The sequence below is a fragment of the Ictalurus punctatus genome, chromosome 14 (genome assembly GCF_001660625.3).
Source record: "Ictalurus punctatus breed USDA103 chromosome 14, Coco_2.0, whole genome shotgun sequence".
NCBI classification, from domain to species: domain Eukaryota; kingdom Metazoa; phylum Chordata; class Actinopteri; order Siluriformes; family Ictaluridae; genus Ictalurus; species Ictalurus punctatus.
In genome coordinates, this window is record NC_030429.2 from 1,096,094 (window position 1) to 1,109,708 (window position 13,615).

The 13,615-nt window shown below is 43.5% G+C and overlaps 1 protein-coding gene across 3 annotated transcripts in view; it reads left to right on the forward strand.

The window, feature by feature from the left end:
• The first annotated feature begins 85 nt into the window (after positions 1-85).
• The window catches only part of lrrc17 (leucine rich repeat containing 17), a 32,518-nt gene continuing 18,988 nt past the window's right edge, over positions 86-13,615 (forward strand). Inside the window, exons 1-2 of one of the 3 annotated variants that reach the window (XM_017484600.3) lie at positions 9,167-9,597; positions 13,205-13,283. The gene's annotated coding sequence lies outside the window, so the exon portion shown is untranslated. Of the gene's footprint in view, positions 9,598-13,204; positions 13,284-13,615 lie in introns of all 3 variants that reach the window. The other 2 variants (XR_008397827.1, XM_017484601.3) reach the window with 2 other exon arrangements.

Consider the following 13,615-nt stretch of genomic DNA (forward strand, 5'->3'; position numbering starts at 1 on the left):
GATCTCTCCTGCCTCTGTGGCTTTCAGCATTTTAACCCCCCTTGCACATCCTGAATACTTTTACTCTTCACCTCATGACCATGGGCCAGTGGTGGCTTGGCGGGTAAGACTCTGCGAAGAAAAGAATTTCACTGTGCTATGACCAATAAAGACTCGTTATCATTATCATTATGAATCAGCCACCAACACTTTCCTCTCTTGACTGTTTTCATTTACTGACTTGATCTGCCCTCTATCTTGCCTGCCTCTTGGCTGTCAGATGTGTTAAGCAGTAATGAGAGAGAATTAAGAACAGCTGATAGAAAGTAGAGGAAATCCAAATTCGAGGCTCTTCTCTCAATACCATTCTCATCTATCAAAGCTGATGTGACAGCTGCTAAGACATCCCTTCTACAAGGGAAAGCTGGAATATTCTTCACAAGCTTCTTTTATATGATCAACACAAGCTTCTTTTATATCTCTGCACTTCTACTATCTACCTCCTTCTATATCCTCTGTTGATGACTATTGATGACTATGGCTTCTTTTTTAACACGAAAATTAGAGCAAACTGCCAGTTCTTTACTACTACCCTGATACCTACAGTTCTCAATATATTTTCTTATCACAATTTTCTGCTCATTCTACAAAAGAGAACCTGTGGATTATGTTGTCCAGCAATCTCACCATCTGCCTGCTCGAATCCATCTCCTTCCACAATGCTTCAGACTATATCAGAAAGCCTCCTCCCCTTCAACTCTATAACATGTGGACATAACATGGACTGACTAGATAGAAAGGGTTATTCCTATCTTGAAGAAGGAACCTACAAGATGCTAAACAGTCTTGCTTCAAAATGGTACACTAAACAGAAACTGACTTTGTAGCTTCATGCTTCTAGATCAGCCAAACTGTCATCAGTCCTCATCCTCCTAGACCAATCATCAGACACAGTCAATTACAAGACTCTCTGATCATAAGTTTTGGAATTTGTGGCACAGTGTGGTGGTGGCTTGCTCCTTACCTAAAGAGATGGTCATAACAGATGACATGGAGGGGATCCACATCTACCCACATCTGTTCCTGTCCTCTTCTGTTCTCTCTCCTACTCTGTGAGATCATATCTTCACATCGGCTGATGAGACTCAACTCACCACCTCCTTTCATCACTCATGTTTTGCTCAGATCTCAACATGTCTGGCAGACATCATGGATAGTAGTTCAACAGCTGAAACTAAATCTCAGCAAGACTGAGCTGCTGTATGTTTCTGGTGTCCTGACACCACCCAGATGGTGTCAGAACATGAGAAATACCCCTTCAGATGATTCAGAATGCCGCAGCATGCCTCGTCTTCAACCAACCCAAAAGGATCCATTTCACACCCCTCCTCATCTCCCTCCACTGGCTTCCTGCAGCTGCCCGTGTCAAATTCAAGGCCTTGATGCTCACGTACAAGACCTTGTCTGGAACAGCACCCCCCTACCTCAACACTCTCCTTAAGGCTTACATTCCCTTACGCAATCTTCGATCGGTTAATGACCAATGCTTAGTAGTGCCTACTCAAGGTCCCTTTCCAGAACCTTCAAACTAACTGTCCCTCAGTGGTGGAATGAACTTCCAACTTCAATACAGACAGCAGAATCTTTCACTATCTTCAAAAAACAGCTAAAGACCCATATCTTCCGTGAGCATGTAACTAACCCCTAAAATGCCAATCCCACATTATCTAAAAAAAAAAAAAAAACAAATAAAAACTTACTCTGGCTCTTACAACTCTACTCTGCGCACTTTCAAGTTTCTAGAACTCAATTATAAATCTGGCATGGTAGCACTACTTGTATTGTTCTCCACTTGATGTATCGCTTTGCTTGTATTTCCTCATTTCTATGTCACTTTGGATAAAAGCGCCTGCTAAATGAATAAATGTAATGTAATGTAATGTAAGTTCTCTGGATTTACAACTAAATGTTGTAAACATACAGTCAGGTCCATAAGTATTTGGACAATGACACATTTTTTGTCCTTTTGCTTCTATACGCCACCACAATGGATTTGAAATGAAGCAATCAAGATGTGATTGAAGTGGAGACTTTCCACTTTAATTGCAGGGGTTACACGAAAATATTACATTAACCGTTTAGGAATAGATTCCCTCTGATAAGTAGTTTCATGGCAGGTATGTTTCCTCATGATTTTGTGACAAATTAAGGAGATAAAAGGTCTGAAGTTGATTCCAAACTTTGAATTTGATCAAGGGAACTCTCAATATGCGTCAAAAAGAGCTGATGATGGAAGTGAAGGAGGCCATTGTTAGACTACAAAAACAAAACAGATCTATCAGTGGGATAGCAGAAATTTTACGAGTGGTCAAATCAACAACTTGGTACCTTCTTAAAAAGAAGGACTGCACTGGCAACCTCAGCAGCACCAAAAGGCATGGAAGGCCATAGAAGACTAAACTAAAGTAGATGACCACAGAATTGTTTCCTTGTTGAAGAAAAACCCCTTCACAACCAAGTCAAGAACAGTCTGGAGGAGGTAGGTGTAAAATTGTCAAAGTCTACAATCAAGAGATGGGTTCATGAATGTAAATACCACTGGTAACACTCAAGAACAGAAAGGTCAGATTAGACTTTGCTAGAAATATCTTTAAAAAAAATAAACAAAATTCCAGCCCAGTTCTAGAACAAGATTCTTTGGACAGATGAAACAAAGAATAACTTGTACCAGAATAATGGTAACAAAGGAGTATGGAGAAGGAAAGGAAGGGTTCATGATCCAAAGCATACCACATCATTTATCAAACATATGGAAGAAGTGTTATGGCATGAACATTTATGGCTGCCAGTGGAACTGGATCACTGGTGTTTATTGAGGACGTGATTGCTGAAAGAAGTAGCAGGATGAATTCTGAAGCATATAGAGCGATACTTTCTGCTCAGATTCAGTCAAATGTTGCAAAACTGATAGGACTGAGCTTCATAGTACAGATGGATAATGACCCAAAACATACTGCGAAAGCAACCCAAGGGGTTCTTCAGGCAAAGAAATGAAATGTTCTTAAATGTCTGATGACCTCGACCCCACTGAGCATGTTTTTCACTTGCTGAAGACAAATGTGGCCGCAGTAAAGACCTGGCAAAGCACCTCAAGGGAGGAAACTCAGCATTTGATGATGTCCATGGGTTCCAGACTTCAGGCAAAGGATTTCCACCCAAGTATGAAAAATAATCTTAATATTTATGATTTGTTTGTCCAATTACTTTTTGTAAAAAATGACTGTAATTCCTAAACAGTTAATGCAATTGTAACGCTTATGCTGGGTCAAGAATGAGGAAGTGGGAGGCAGGCTTGGAATAACTCAAAAATGGCTTTCTTTGCAACTTTACTTTCACTTTTCAGCGTTTTAAATCATAAACACACACACGGCTCTGCTGGTTGGCTCTCTCTAGAGGTACTCATCTCTCTCCTTTTTATCTTCGCCTCCACTCACTGCAACACAGAAAATTCATTAGAACAATTCCCCACAGGTATTCCTTACCACTCACCTTCTCTGGATCCAACCCTCCATTCACAAGCCGGTGCTCAAGCCTGCCCCGCTTCCACATACCCCCCACCACACGACTCCGGCCGCCAACCCAACCAAAGCCAATGGAACAACCTCCTTCCATGATTTGAGGTGGTTAAGATGGTAAACCTGCCGTGCCCTGCTTCTGTCCATTCGCTTTACCTCATAGTCGACATTCCCGACCCGCTGTGTGACCTCAAAGTATCCTTGCCACTTAGTGCATAATTTAGAGCTTGACAAGGATAGCAAGTACAGCATTTTATCTCCCGGTGCAATCTCCCCTAGACGAGTGCCCCTGTTATACAGCCGGAATTGTTCTTGTACCTGGTGCAAATTCTGCTGTGTTATGTGGCATAAGTTGTGGCATTTTGCTCTCAGTTCAAGAACATAATGAGTTTCATTTTTACTTTTAGAAGGTTCCTCCTCCCAATTGACATCAAGGACGCCGCAAGGCTTAGCGCCCATACAATAATTAGAACAGGCAAAACCCCATGGAGGCTTGTAGGACCTCTCATACTGTAAATAACAGGGGCTCTAGACACTTATCCATATTCAACGCATTGACTTACTAATCATGTTTTTAAGCATTTGATTAGAACGTTTGACCAGCCCATATGTCTGTGGATGGTAAGCGCTGGTGCAAATAGATTTAATTCCCAACAATTTGTATAGCTCGCGTAGTGTCTGTGGCATGAAAGATGTGCCCTGATCAGTTAGGATCTCTTTTGGAATTCCAACTCAGTGTCTCCACCACTCTCCTTATTGAGATGTTACAAAAGGGGACTGCTTCCAAGTATCGCGTTGTGCAGTCAACTAGAACTAGCACAAAGTGATGCCCTCCTGCAGTCTGATCTAATGGACTGTTGAGGTCAATACCGATTCTTTTGAAGGAGACCTCAATTAATAGTAGGGTGTGCAAAGGCACTTTTGGGGTGGCTGGTGGATTCACCAGTAAACATTCGTGACATGCTGTGCACCACCTGCAAACAATGCCCAGAATACCCAGCCAATGGAAGTGGGCCATAAGCCGGTTCAGTTTTTTGTCCTGTCCTAAATGCCTCATCAGTGAGTCATGGTGAACCGCCTGAAAAATATACCTTCCTAATGGCCCTTTAGGTTTTTTTCCTGGGTTTGTGTCCTGCATCAATAACTATAACCTATACTTAATAATCGAAAAGAAGGGATGAGAGAATGCAACATTAGGCTGAATTTGCATCAATTACTCTCACTGGCTCAAAGCCATGCCTTAGGGTCTTGTCGTGTGACTGCTCCAAGTAGGGGAATCCCCGCCAAGAGGAGAGGAGCGGGACCCACCTCACTCTCTGTGCCCCCCCAGACGTGGAGCTGACATTGATGGCCCCAGCACCACCTCCCCAGCCAATGCTTTACACATTCCACACCGTCTCTCACTACTGCAGGACAGATCCACAAACATTTTTTTCACTAATGCTTGAAATCCTGGCCAATTCATCACCAGGTTTTGTGGATGGGAGAGGCGAGGACTAGATGTTGCTTCCACTATATGTTTTTGCCCTCAGAATATGATGATGACCGGCACCAGTGTACATTTGTGAACATCGCCATGTACACACCTCACCATCACCAGCATCACCAATGTATGATATGTACCCCCTTTAACACTCACCAGTATATGGTACATCCTGGCTTGATCCAGGGCAGCCTACAGCATGTCGTGGATCCTGACCAATGCCCCTACCTCCATCACATGGCATTGGTTCTGGAAATGCCTAGGCTCCCTGCAATGCCAGCACACCAGCCCAGGCTTTACTCCCACACCTGCAGCCCCAGATTCAGAAGAGACAGACACAATGGAGGGGTAAAGCACAGGTTCGGGCAGCTGGTTTTGGGGGTAATCGGCCCCCAGTTTTGTCATGCAGGCTTGGGGGAAGGGCAAGATGGAGGTGAAGAGGTGTATGAGAGAGAGTGAGAGAGAGAGAGAGAGAGAGAGAAAGAGAGAGAAGAGAGGGGCTCACCTGCCCCCAGATATGCTGCTAAGTGTTCCTCTGCCAGCTGGACTGCCTCGACTAATGACGCTGAACAGTGGCACTGGACCCAGTCTGCTGTCCCCTCCAGCAGTTGGACTGAACTGCTCCAGGACTTACTATTACTATGACTACTTCTTTGCCGGCATGTACCTTTGCCAGCAGCCATCTTAGGCAGTTTACCCGGAGCAGCTGGGTAAATGCAAATGGACAGCCTCGCTCTACGGCTGACCCATTCCAATATCACCCACTTCAGGTCCAGGTACTCCAGCAGTTTCACCATGGGGAGCTGGGCTTCCCCAGACAGGAGCAGCAGTAAGCGGGCCATTTGAACAACTCAATCAACACTTCCAGGTCATCCTGTGAGCTCATCTTTGTAAGGGTGATGTGGACTGGGCCTATGGTGGCAGGTGGGGCTGCTGCTGCAGTACCTGCATGCTGGACCATGCTCTGGAGCACCTGCTTTATGTTTCATGGTTTTGATCTGGTTCTTGTCCTCGGTAATTGAGTCTTGTGTTAGTCTAGTTTATCCTGTTTGCTGATCGCCAAACTATTGGCCAGTTTTGATCACGGTATTGTTTCATGATTTGGATTTGTCTGCCTATATCTCCTATAATAAAACTCTTATCTGCATTTGCATCCGTCCCCAACTCCATTATGTGACAGAATACTTCGCCGCAACATGGAAGCAGCAGGAGAGCAAGGAGAGTGTCACGCCAGAGTAGATGGGGATGACTGGCCAGCCATCATGTCAGGCCAGTTTCCCCAATGGACTGACATAGACCTCCCGGATCCAAATTATGGATTGTGTGACTACCTGAGGCGGTTCCTATTCCACTGTCAAATGTACTTTTCAAGTATGGTGAACCCCAAGCCTGACAAAGGGCAGTGGCTCGGGTTCCTTGTGTCCCGGCTTTATGGCCCAGCCTATCAATGGGAACAGCATCTGGCCAGTACAGGGTCCAGTGCCCTCACCCAAGTAACTCAGTTTGCAGAACTATTTTTAAACAAGTTTGGGAATCCAGGGCAGAACTGCAACCTGGATGAACTGTTGAGAGGAGTCAGTGTAGCGGTCCAGCATGATCTGCCTTTCCACATTTACTATGAGTGGATCGACAGTATGGCCTCCACAGCTCAGCTTCAGCCCCCAGCCGACATGGCAATGGTGGAGGTGACACAGACCTGCAAGACCGAGGGCTGCTATAAAGAAGCCCAGCTACAATGTCCCACCTGTAGTAAACATGGGATACCTGGATCACATTTCTACTCTCAGGACTGTTTCAAGGGCAGCTGGTGTGCCCAAAAACAGCTCCACAAGAAAGCAAGAGCAGAGCTCCCGCCTGAGATCCACAAGGTGGTCTCACCTGCCGAGCTCCACCTGGAGGTCAACGTGGAGACCTCCTCGCCAGAGTTCCAGCATGAGACCTATGAGATGGTCTCACCGGCTGAACACTCATCTGAGGTCAAGGTGGCAACCTCAGCTCCAAAGCCCCAGGTGGAGGTCAACAGAGTGACCTCCTCCCCAGAGCTCCAACCTGAGACCCACAAGGTGGTCTCACCTGCCGAGCTCCAGCTGGAGGTCAATGTGGCAACCTCCTGTCCAGAGTTCCAACCTCAGAACCACAAGGTGGTCACACTTGCTGAACTCCAGTTGGAGGTCAAGGTGACCTCTCAAGCCAAGTTCCTGTCCAAGGTCAAAGACACAGCCTCCCAAGACACGTTCCTGTCTGAGGTCAACAAGACAACCTCTCAAGCCAGGTTCCTATCTGAAATCAACGATGTGACCTCCCACACCACGTTCCAGTCTGAGACCGACATCACCACCGACCAAGTTATGCTCACGCCAGAGTCTGTTGTCACAACCAAATAGGTTCTGCTCACGCCTGAAACCGACAACACGACCAACGAAGTTATGCTCACACCAGAGTCTGTTAACACAACCAACTAAGTTCTCCTCACACCAGAAACCGACGTCACCACCATCCGGGTTCTGCTTACGTCTGAAGTCGACGTCACAACCAACCAAGTTATGCTCACGCCAGAGTCTGTTGATACGACCAACCAAGTTCTACTTATGCCTGAACCCAACATCACAACCAACCAAGTTATGCTCATGCCAGAGTCTGTTAACACGACTAACCAAGTTTTCCTCATGCCTGAAACTGACGTTACGACCAACCAGGTTCTCCTCATGCCTGAAGTCGACGTCACGACCAACCAAATTATGCTCACACCAGAGTCTGTTGATACTACCAACCAAGTTCTCCTTAGGCCTGAAACGGATGTCACAACCAACCAGGTTATGCTCACACCAGAGTCTGTTGACATGACCAACCAAGATCTCCTAATGTCTGAAACCGATGTCACGACCTTCCAGGTTCTCCTCATGCCTGAAACCGACGTCATGACCAACCAGGTTATGCTCTCGCTAGAGTCAGTTGACACGGCCAACCAAGTTTTCCTTATGCCCAAAACCGATGTCACAACCAAAAAGGTTATGCCCACACCAGAGTCTGTTGACATGACCAACCAAGATCTCTTCATGCCTGAAACCGATGTCACGACCAACCAGGTTCTCCTCATGCCTGAAACTGATATCATGACCAACCAGGTTCTGCTCACAGCTGAGGTCAACATCACAACCACCCAAGTTATGCTCACGCCAGAGTCAGTTGACATGGCCAACCAAGTTTTCCTTATGCCCGAAACCGACGTCACGACCAACTAGGTTCTGCTCACACCTGAAGCCGATGCCATGAGCAACCAAGTTCTGCTCACGCCTGAGTCTGCTGACATAGCCAACCAGGTTCTGCTCACGCCTGAGTCTGTTGACATGGCCAACCAAGTTCTGCTCATGTCTGAAGCTGACAACCTGCAGAGATGATGGAGGATGATGCTCCACCTTCCTGCTCCGCTGAGGACGTCACTCTGCCTTCCTGCTCTGCTGAGAACGTCCCTTCACACTCAAGAAGGGCCAACAAGACGGTCCACCAAGTCAAGCAACTGTCTAAAGCTGACGACACAATTTCCCAAGCCTGGGTCTTGCCTAATGACCTCAGCGTACCAGCCCTGGTCTCATGTCTGCTCCTTGAGGAACCTGTTACTTATTGGACAAGGCCTGCATTGGAACCTGAGGGGCTGTGAAGACATTTTGCCTAGAGGGCCAGGACTGCCGGGGGAGGGAGTGTATTTTGTGTATTTACTTTTATATCCACTGTATCTAAGTCCCACTGAGAGATCTTTGAAGTTTAATGGTTAACCATTGTTATCACACCTCCTCCACAGATATATAAGGTCAATGGCTTCTATACAGCAAAGAATCTGGAGAATAGCAAAAATGTACCACAAGATCAAATTCCAGCTGGCACAGTTAGAGATTCTTACAAGGAGGGTTTGGAAACAGATCACAAATCCCGCTGAAGGGCAGCTGTTACTTTGCACACGAGGGAAAAGAGGGTGTCCAATATTGCTCTTATTTTAGTCTAATGCATAAGAGACACAGAAGTCAAACACACAACAGACTTAAAAGTGCAGAATCCGTCCATATTAATTTATGCCACACATTATTTGCATTCATATCTGTAACATTAAAATAAACAGATCACTTTGCACAGAAGCTATAAGATTTTTTAAAAAATAAATAAATATTGGAATTATACGTTATTACTCAAAAATAAATGGTTTTAAGCTTTTTTTAATAATTTTTTTTTCGATATGACTCGTCCATCTGCGAACCCTTCTGTTCTTTAGGTCATTAACTCATTGACCCAATGCACAGGAAATGGTGTTCTGGAGGCGGTCCTTTTATATCACTGTGGAGTAAAAGGTTTAGACTGCCTACACAGAGGAGCTGTGTTGTAATTTAAAACCTGCTGAAGGCTGCAACTGCCCCAAGCCTTTCACATACACACACATACACACTGAGCAGCAGGCTTTGTTCTAGAATCCGGCTCAACTCTGTGCTCAGAACAGCACACAGCACAGAGAAACCTACACGTTGGACTTACTAAGTGGGTGAAACATCGACTGTGCTTCCCTGTGATCAGGTAGTCTTTCCCTGAGTGTATGTGTGTGTGTGTGTGTGTGTGTGTGTGTGTCAGGGGGGTCTTTTGTGTGGAGGGAAACTCCATTGCCAGATGACTTACAGTACAGTTCACTCTCCATTCAGAGCTATATGTGTTGCCAGAAAGCTGTTCTTTATCATAGTTCTTGCATGGATACAACTTTCACTGTAGCTTTAAAATAAACTTGCCTGCAACATGGATGGCTTTGTGTGCAGAGTTTATTTAAACAGTAAAAGAAAACTGAGAATGCTTTTAAGATAAAAATTTAGATTTTTATGGCTTTTCAAGGTACTGACTCTGACAAGTAATTTAGAACAGGCTGGGGAACATGTTAAGCGTGTTAAAACATTAAACATGTACCGTTGGAATGAGCAGTGTGTATCGAACAGAATTGTTTAAATTCATTCAGATTTTTTTCTGGTTCATCTCATCAGCCGATCACCTGATAATTTAAAATACTGTTTGTATGACTGTCCTTTCCTCTCCATTCAGAAAGCTCAAATGGTTTTAATTAAGCACTTGAAGCTATTCAAGCTCTCTCTCTCTCTCTCTCTCTCTCTCTCTCTCTCTCTCTCTCTCTCTCTCTCTCTCACTCTCTCAAAGGGAGAGGGCATAATGCAGACAGAATGGGAAGTACAGAACAAGGCAAAGGGGGCAGAGAGAGAAAGCTCTCTCTTTCTCTCTCTCCCTCTCATATTCTCTCAAAGGGGGAGGGCGTCATGCAGACAGAATGGGAAGTACAGAACAAGGCAATGGGGGCAGAGAGAGAGAAAAAGCTTGCATTCTCTCTCTCTCTCTCTCTCTCTCTCTCTCTCTCTCTCTCTCTCTCTCTCTCTCTCTCTCTCTCTCTTCCCCCTTTGCCTTGTGCTATATTTCCCATTCTGTCTGCATGATGCCCTCCCCCTCTGAGAGAAAGCTCTCTCTCTCTCTCTCTCTCTCTCTCTCTCTCTCTCTCTCTCTCTCTCTCTCTCTCTCTCTCTGCCCCCTTTGCCTTGTTCTGCTCTCCCCATTCTCTCTGCATTATGCTGATTGATGTATTTGGTCATGGTTATGTAATTGAGGGTGGTGGAGTGTGTGGGAGAACTCTGTCTGCTCCAGAAAAAAAGATCAGTCAAGTTTAATTTTGGGTGGCAGGAAAGGATATAAAATATATTTTACAACACTCTAATCAGTAACAGTGTTTTTATGCAGAGACTTACACAAACATATTTATTCATGCCCTCTATTATCACTGTAAATATAAGAGGCCTAAGCTCTACACAGATAGTGTCGTGTTGCCTGAACATTGCTCCACTTCATCTTGGGTACTGTCAGGTTGATGTAAAACCGGCTGCTCATGGATGTTCAATCATTGGTCATTCCTGACAAGACTCTGATTTGAGCTGTACAGAATGTACATATTTGGTACTGAACTGCCCTGTAAGATATTATGTGTGTGTTTTTTTTTTTATTGTTTCAAATTACTGACAGAGTTTGTTCGGCCCAATCGTCTAATGATACAAGGTCACCATCATTTAAACACTGTCTATAAACACACATCTATAAAATCTATCATATAGTATTTCAGCTGTGAATACAACCACAATGGAATATAGCTCTGTGCTAAGAGGGGTGCTATCTATCAAAGGAGAAAACCTTGCCAAGAGCCTTTAAAAGCATAGATATTGCTAATATCCCTGTGCACAGTGATTACATTGAGCAAATTAGTGAGATTAGATATTCTAAAATCAGCATAGTTAGGGAATTTAAACAGAGCACAGTAAGGGCCATATTCAGAGTTGAGTTAAGTGTGTGTAGTGAGGAGTAAATACTGAAATTGAGCACACTGGTATTCTGACTTTAGAGTCGTATGAGAATTGCATGCTGGACAGAGTTTTTCAAGAACAGAGTTTTTTTTGTGTTTTTTTGGTTTGTTTTTTTTTGCATTATGCCGCCGAATTAAGTCTGGCGCCACTGTCTGACAGTTTGATTTAACCACAGTTCATGTTTTGGCCAAAAACCTATGGAATGCCATTTGAGGAAGAGCAGCGTGTCATTAAATTCTTTAACCTGTTATTATCTGTTACTGCTGCAGTCACATGCTGCTGGGTAATATGAGAAATAGGTCATGGATTTGTTTAGAAGATGTTATATATGAAATGTGTTCTTGTTCTTATATTCATCATGTTTAATAATAGTCACACTCTAATTGTGTCCCACAAAGTGAGAAATCTGATTAGTATGCTTTCTCTTGATGCATGATAGATGAGCTCTGATTGGATCTTCTGTACAGTTGTCCTGACATACTTCTTGTATAGACTAATAGTTCAACTTTAATTGTCAGAAAAAATGTGCACAAATCCTTATTGCAAACATTTTTTTTACCTTGTTAACTGAAATATTTACATGTGGATATAAGAAAAAGAACTTGGTTCCGTGTCATTGTCCCAATTAAATGAGTGTTTTCAAGGCTTCGCCCACAGTACACTATAAGCAGAGCAGATGAATCACCTTGTCATCATATTAGTTTTATTTTATTTTTATTTATTTTTTCAATTTTTAAAACTATCTCTTGCGTTTATGTTACATTGCATTATATTTGACAGTGAAGAAAAAATGCTGTCTTTGTCTTCAGGCTATATTTTCTATCCCCCAGTTGTTTTTGGTATAAAGGTAAGTGTTTGCATTTAAAGACAGTTGTCTAAACCCTACTAAAAACATGTCTCAGTCCTCAAAGGTGTGAACTACACACAGGTGATTGGCATAATCTGAATGGGGTGCACAGAAAATTTCCTTAAGCACGTGTGTAACCTGTTTCTGAATACATGTAACTTTCCTTGCATTAATACTGGCATAACTTTGGTACTTGAATATGGCTTGAAATGAATACGTACAGTACAGCCCTCATATAAACCCAGTACTCTTCTTTTCCTTCAACTCCAAACAAAGCCTCCATGTGTTTAGATGTATTCCCAATATTACAGGGTGTTTACACTGGCACTTTGGACCTCCGGCACACACCTCACACACATTTGTGTGTGTGGATAAAATGCTTCAACATTTGGCACAATGATAATACTGCATGTTCCTGAACCATATACACAAACTAAATTTAATCACTGACTTAAAGGCCCAGATTCAAATCCCTGGGCAAATCGCAAGTCTCCAGCTGCACTGTCTTGTTAGTTTTTCTCTTGTCTGCTTAGCTCATGGACACAGATGAACTTGATTGTGTTTGGTTCAGGTTTGCAGCTATAGTCTCACTTTGTTACCTATGTTAATTGGTATTGCTCCTGATTATATCATAGAGATGCTAGTGTTTTGGATATAATGACGTAGGTGTATTTACAGTTTCAGTATTGTTCGGGCAGCAAGGGCTTACTTTAAATAGTTGTAGTTAGTTAGCAGATGTTTAGCCTGCAGCTGACTTCATCATGTAAATGAGCATATGCCTGGCTAAAGATGATTATACTACAGATGTTCTTGCTGTCTCTTAACATGCACTCTCTCATCCTGCTGAATAGCACAAAGCCATTACTCACAAGCATATTGGTAAGAAAAGAGTAAATGCTCATGTTTGGTTGTCTGCTTGAATTATCTGTGCATTTAGGGACGCTGCTGTGATTGCGAGCTGTATTTGCTGCCATTGTCCACCATCTCACCTGAAGTTTTGAAACTCTACAACTTAGGTATATTTATTTGCATGGCACATTGCATTTTTATGCTTTGTGACTCTACCTGATCTGTACCACAAATGTCACTTCATGACATTACAGCTCATGTTGTGACATTTTGAAATAACAAATACAGTAAGCTATGTAATAGTGTATGAGTAATCATAAAATTGATTCTCACAGTTGCACATACTGGCAACATGAATTGCTGACCTGATGTGTAGTCTCAGGCAGCTTCCTGGTAAAAACACTTGGCTATCATTACATGATTTTTGAGGTTAAGGTTTCATATCAACACTAAATATCTTATCTCTGGCAGTCTGCTTTTCATTTCGATTTCTTTCAGA